This window comes from Pteropus vampyrus, unplaced genomic scaffold (assembly GCF_000151845.1).
Source record: "Pteropus vampyrus isolate Shadow unplaced genomic scaffold, Pvam_2.0 Scaffold38, whole genome shotgun sequence".
NCBI classification, from domain to species: domain Eukaryota; kingdom Metazoa; phylum Chordata; class Mammalia; order Chiroptera; family Pteropodidae; genus Pteropus; species Pteropus vampyrus.
In genome coordinates, this window is record NW_011888819.1 from 1666615 (window position 1) to 1672572 (window position 5958).

At 39.1% G+C, this 5958-nt stretch overlaps 1 long non-coding RNA gene across 1 annotated transcript in view; it reads left to right on the top strand.

The window, feature by feature from the left end:
• LOC105290804 overlaps positions 1-5958 on the top strand; it is a 66076-nt gene that overhangs the window by 10172 nt on the left and 49946 nt on the right. Inside the window, exons 3-5 of the long non-coding RNA XR_002779843.1 lie at positions 680-765; positions 1393-1481; positions 5646-5902. This is a non-coding gene — a long non-coding RNA (uncharacterized LOC105290804). The remainder of the gene's footprint in view (positions 1-679; positions 766-1392; positions 1482-5645; positions 5903-5958) is intronic.

The window sequence follows — 5958 nt, forward strand, 5'->3', positions numbered from 1 at the left end:
TCCAAGTTCTGGGTCAGGATATACACAAAATTAGCTCAGAGCAACTTGTTAGTCAAATTTCAAGGATTCCCTCAGAGACCACCAGGGCCAGAGACTATCAGGAGCCAAACTAAAGAGGCCAACTCACTGGCCAAAGTTGGGACAATTTGAACTTTTATAAGGTGAACCCCATCAAATATATTTAAATCCTTAAATTCATCATTAAAAATTAATTGGTCGTTTTTGGAAGATGTTTATTATCTTCAAAACGGATTTTTTTTTTTTTTAACAGGAAAATAACCAAGCATTTATGGTACCTTCCCCATATGAACTGTCCCATTGGGTAACATAGTAGATGAGAAGCTAGTCTTAATAAAAAATAGCATTTCAATGAATAAATAAAAAGAACTGATAGAATGATCATATCACCATTTTGCAATACACATGAACTACAGATCTAGGCATTAAGCTGTTAATGCCTAGAAAAGCAGATCCGATATGCCTCCTGATGAAAGCATACACCACCACCTGGAGTCTTGCCAAAGGGATCAAATCTGAAATTGCTCAAGGGTCTGGACCCAGCTGCCATTTTGCAGGAAGTAGAGGGAAGAGAAACTTGGTGAACTGCCCTGTGGATATGCAGTCCACAAAATCCAGGTTGAGGGAAACTGCACATTAAATATCCTGTGTTCTTCCACAGGTACAGTGAAGAGAGAAGGGAATGGAGAGAGGCACTGGAGATTGAAAGTGACTTTATATATATGTTGATTTATTTTTTAAAAGTGGGTAAGACTAAACTGTATGAATTGCCTGGGGCTTATTGTGTTAACGATAAGACTGTAAAAGGCAAAAAGGGGATTACTGTAAAGGCAAGACAGTGGTTTGTGGGGAGAGAGATGGTTCTGTTTGGGATGGGCCACATGGAGGGACGCCTGGGTGCCTGGCAAAGCTTGTTTTCTTGATTCAGGTGAGGGTTTCAAGGGTGTTGTATTAGTTTTCTATTGTGGCTGTTAACAGATTACCAAAAAAATTAGTGGCTGAAAACAACAAAATTTACTATCTCACAGTTCAGTAGGTCAAAAGGCCAGGTGAGCTTGACTGGCGTGTCTGTTATGGGTCTCACAAGGCCGAAATCAAGTTCTCATTCAGCTGGGCTGTTATCTGGAGGCTCTGGGCTCATTCAGGTTTTTGGGCAGAATTCAGTGCCTTGTGGCCACAGGGCTGAGGATCCTGTTTTCTTGCTGGCTGTTAGCCAGAGCCGATCTCAGCTCCTCAAGCTTACCCACATTTAGTTTACATTGTCCCCCGACCTTCCAACAGCAAGAATGGGTTAAGCCCTTTTTATGCTATGAATCACTCTTTTTTTTCCTTCCTCCGCAACTCTTTCAGCTTTTTTTTTTCTCTATTTTTAAGGGCTTATTTAAAGAAGATAAATGAGGTCAAATATAGGATGACAGAAGGAGACTGGACTTCAGGTGATGAGCACATAACAGAATATACAGGTATCATATAATAAAGTTGTACAACTCTCTTATCACAATACATTTAATTTAAAAAAGAAAAATTTTCTTACCTTGATAAATCAGGATAAGCTCCCTCTTTTAAGGTCAGCTGGTGATTAAACTTAATTACATCTTCAAAGTCCCTTCACAGCATTACCTAGATTGGCGGTTGATTGAATAACCAGGGGACCAGAATGCCAGGAGGATGTTTTTAGAATTCTGCCTGCCGCAGGTATTTTTGCCATTTTATGTATTTGTATTTTATTTTACAAATATAAAGACCACAAAATTATTGAGACATGCAAACTGGTGCCTTCTTATATTATTTGAAAGATTCCTATTAAAGATGCTTACTTTTCTTTAGGAAAAAAAAAGTGATTTATTTTCTTAGCTAAAGTATTTTGTACTTTCACCTTGTCTAAAGATGGCAAAAAATGTAGATATAAAAAAGTAAGTTCTGGATTTGGCTGCTTTTATTACTGTAAGTAACTCTAAAATATTTGCAATAAAAAGTTATGTCAATAAAATTTACAATTCGTATAGAGTTATTGAACATAGCTTTAAAGGTGCAGTCTTTTTGGGGGGTTCTGGGTTCACAGGGTATGGCTGCTGGTATCTATTTTGGTGATAGCTTTTATAAGACCAGATACTCCTTTGGTTTTCCTGCCATTTCAGAGCTACTTTTGGGTATAATTGTCATTACATTTTTTTTTCTAACTTAATTGATAGTATATCAAAATTGATCTGTACTGGAGTGGGCAAATTTTTCCTGTAAAAATACCAGATAGTAAATATTTTCAGTTTTGTAGGCCATATCGTCTCTATTGCAAATATTCAACTCTGTCGTTGTAGCCCAAAAGAACATAGACAATACAGAAATTAATGGGCATGGCCGAATTTGGCCCATCGGCCACAATTTGCAGACCCCTGACCTACACATTTAAATATTTCTTCTCTTATTGTGGTTTCAATATTTTACTAATGATATATTTTCATTGCATTCACTTGTATAAGCATATTATACAAAAAATAACCAAAGTAAAGACAGGCACAAAAATTTATATTTCCCTTAGTTATAGCGTAAAGATTTCAGTGTTTGAACCAATTTTTCAAGTATGTATACTGCACATATCTGAATTCTTCTCTGAGCTCTGATAACAAAGCTAAGTATATTTCTGTATCGATCTTACTCATTCATTTATTCATTCAACAAATATTTATCGATCACCTAATATGTGCCAGGCACTATTCTAGATCCTGGAGATAAGCAGTTAAGCAAAGTCCCTGCTGTCACCATGCACGCACTCAACTTGCTGCTGATGTCAAGAATCCAGGATTTAAGAAGCATTTTCTAGTAGTTTCTCCCTGACCTGCAACAGAGTAGCATATGAATATGAATGTTAATTCACTTTTGATGTTAGATTTAAATATTGTTTGCCTATGTTTTCTTATAAATTGACTGTGTAATTACTGTTGAAAAAAATTGAAGAGTCTATGTTATATGTTCGCCACAGTTCATTTCAGATTTACATTGAAGTTTGTTAGGAGTCAGCTTCATCTTGCAAAATTTTACTGTGTAAAACTCACTGAAGACCTGGGCAATGTACTGTCATACTTTGTCTTCAAGTTTTGCTGTGTGAATTTGAGAGATGTTGCTTTTCTTGACCATGCTGTGATTGAAATCAATCCTAGCTGAGCAATTAGCTGGTAATAATTGAACATTTTGACATTTTAATTTGAGCCTCATTAATTCATCATAGCCATCAACACATATTCTTTGAAATGGCATTTTTAATCAGTGATGCAGATTCATTCTTGGCTTTTAGGGAATTTATTCTTGCCTGGAGAAAAGAAAAAGTTAGATAAAAAGACCCCAAGACTTATAATAACCCTATAATTAAAATAAAAAATCAGACTTTAACCAGAGCTTACAATAAGCACAAGTATTAGGCATTCACTTCTATTGCATAACCGATAGTTAGATGCTGTGATGAGAGCATCCCCATCCTTAAGCCTCTTCTGGCATCTAACTGAATGTATTACATGTGTCTTGCAATCATGTCCTTCCTCACGTACTTTTTCGTGAATTGACATGCATAAGCCTAAATTAAAAAAAAAAAGTTGAACTACAACTTACCTCTTCAATCACATGTTTACAATATAGTATTTATATATCACTTACAGATATGGTTAGAGAAACTATATTCGAAGATCTGAATAAAAACAAGTTATTCTGGTAGCACTAGTTTCTACTCTGTTCAGTTTTGGTAGGTGCTTGCATGCACATAGTGTTTTCTTTTCTTAAAAACATTGCAAATAGTTGAACTATATAAAAATATGAATCATAGGTTTGTAGAATTCCTGGAGCACCTCCATAAAACCCCAAGATTCTGTAGAACAAATCCGAGAAATTTGATCTAAGTCAATCCCTTTATCTTCTGAATGAGGAAAATGAGGCCCGGAGAGAAGGCATGTTCAACATGGCCGCCCTAGAATCGGACCCAAGGGCCTAAGCCCTGGTGCAGTGCATTCTCCATCGCTGCCTACTTTGTGTTCAACAGGCATTACAATCCCTGTAATTTACTTTAGAGTACTTACAGCCTTTTGATATTTCGTAAGCACAGTTAGCTGGTCAGACATGATGCTGGCCAGACAGCATCGTCCAGTGGTGGCGTCAGTGTCATGTGAGAGCAGGCCCACTGGAGAAGCAGCTGGTACAGGCCTTTCTATTCTATATCCTTTTGATTAGCTGTGGATGTTTTATGAATTAGCATATTGATTGCAAATTTGGGTTTTCAGTGTTGAATGCTGCGTTTGTTCATTAGCATGAGAGATGTTAGAAATAGACTCTAGCTCTCACAGATGAAATTGGACATATTTTGGACATATGGATTGGCTAGCACTCTTTTATGGATAGGGTACAAGAGGCCTATACTGGTCTTTTTAGGATTGACACTCATGCTGTGAGCCCCTGATTGGTTCTCAGTCAAGAAATTGGCTCAGGAAGCCTTCTGATTGCATGGTGGCCTCTATGCACAGAAAGCAGGCTCAGAAATCTTGCCAAGTCTGTTTCAGGTGAACTTTTCATACCACTGAAAAGGGCTTTATCCACTGTGTACAGCAAGTCGTATAAACTTCTTGCTGATAAGTATTTGCCAATAAGTGTCTGACTGTGTGTGGGAATTTGGACTGAGGTTTGTTTCCATTCAGATCTCATAGCCAGGCTGTGGGAGAGTAGTACACTCCCCATGTCTCAGCATTCTTTGGGGGCCACTGAAAAGAATGTGACCATGCATGACCAAACTGGCTGAGGTACGTGTGCAACTCCAGGCGGTATCTCATTTTGAGAATTAGTGGAGTCTTAAGTCTCCTGCTCCATTAATATAGTTCTTCCTTCTCCCCTTTACCACAGCCTTTTGTTAAATGTACCAAAAAGAGGCGTTGCTGCTCTGGCTCTTTGTGACTTCCTGGGAAGTGATTGATTTGTTGTTCTTCAGCTTCCTTCCCTTGCTGGCACTACTGCTTTTGGAGTACAAAAGGTCATGATCACTCAGGCCCCCAGCATCATTCTTTGTAAAATAGAGTCCCAGTGCCAGATCCACAGGTAGTCAGTCATTGGGGCAGGGCAGGGACGTTGAGTATTCGACCTGGGCTCTTGGAGCTCAGGGAAGTTAGTGGTTGACCAGGGTTATGGGCTGAACTGTGTTTCCACAAAATTTATATGTCGAAGTCCTAACCCTTCGTACCTCAGAATATGACTGTATTTGGAGATAGGGTCTTTGAAAGAGTCATTAAGTTAAAATGAGTTCAGTTAAGGTGAGCCTTCAAGTAATATGACTGGTTTCTTCGTTAATTGAGGAGATTAGGACACAGACAATTACAGAGGGAAGACCATGTGCAGACACCGGTAGAAGAAAAGCCAAGGAGAGAGGCCTCAGAAGGAACCAACCCTATCAGCACCTTGATCGATCACAGACTTCCAGCTTCCAGAATTATGAGACAATAAATTTGTATTGTTTAAGTTCTCTTCGATGCACCCCACCCCCCTCTTCCTGCCCACCAGTCTGTGGTCCTTTGTTATGGAAGCCCTAGCAAACTAATACATCAGGCCAGTTTGTTTCAGATTCTAACTTCTTGGTTTCTCCCCTTCATCTATTGCTGCAGCTTTGGCCCAGACTCTGAAGATTCACACACTGGAATTGGAGTTCAGCGTGAGAGGTGCCTTATAACATTCTGTTCGTGTTGGAGTGAGTTCCAGGAGGCAGTGTAGTGCGCAGATGGCCCTGCAGGAGGAGCTGGCTTCAGAACGGAGTGAACTTCAGACTTGCAAATGAGAAACTTCCAGCAGCAGCTCCAGGCCCTGCTGGGAAGAGCTAACAGAGATGTAACATTCTGGATTGTTTTTAGTCTCTTCTCTGCAGGTGAGGAAAACTCTCTTTCTCCTCCAAGTTAAAAACACATGCTCCAATACCACAAG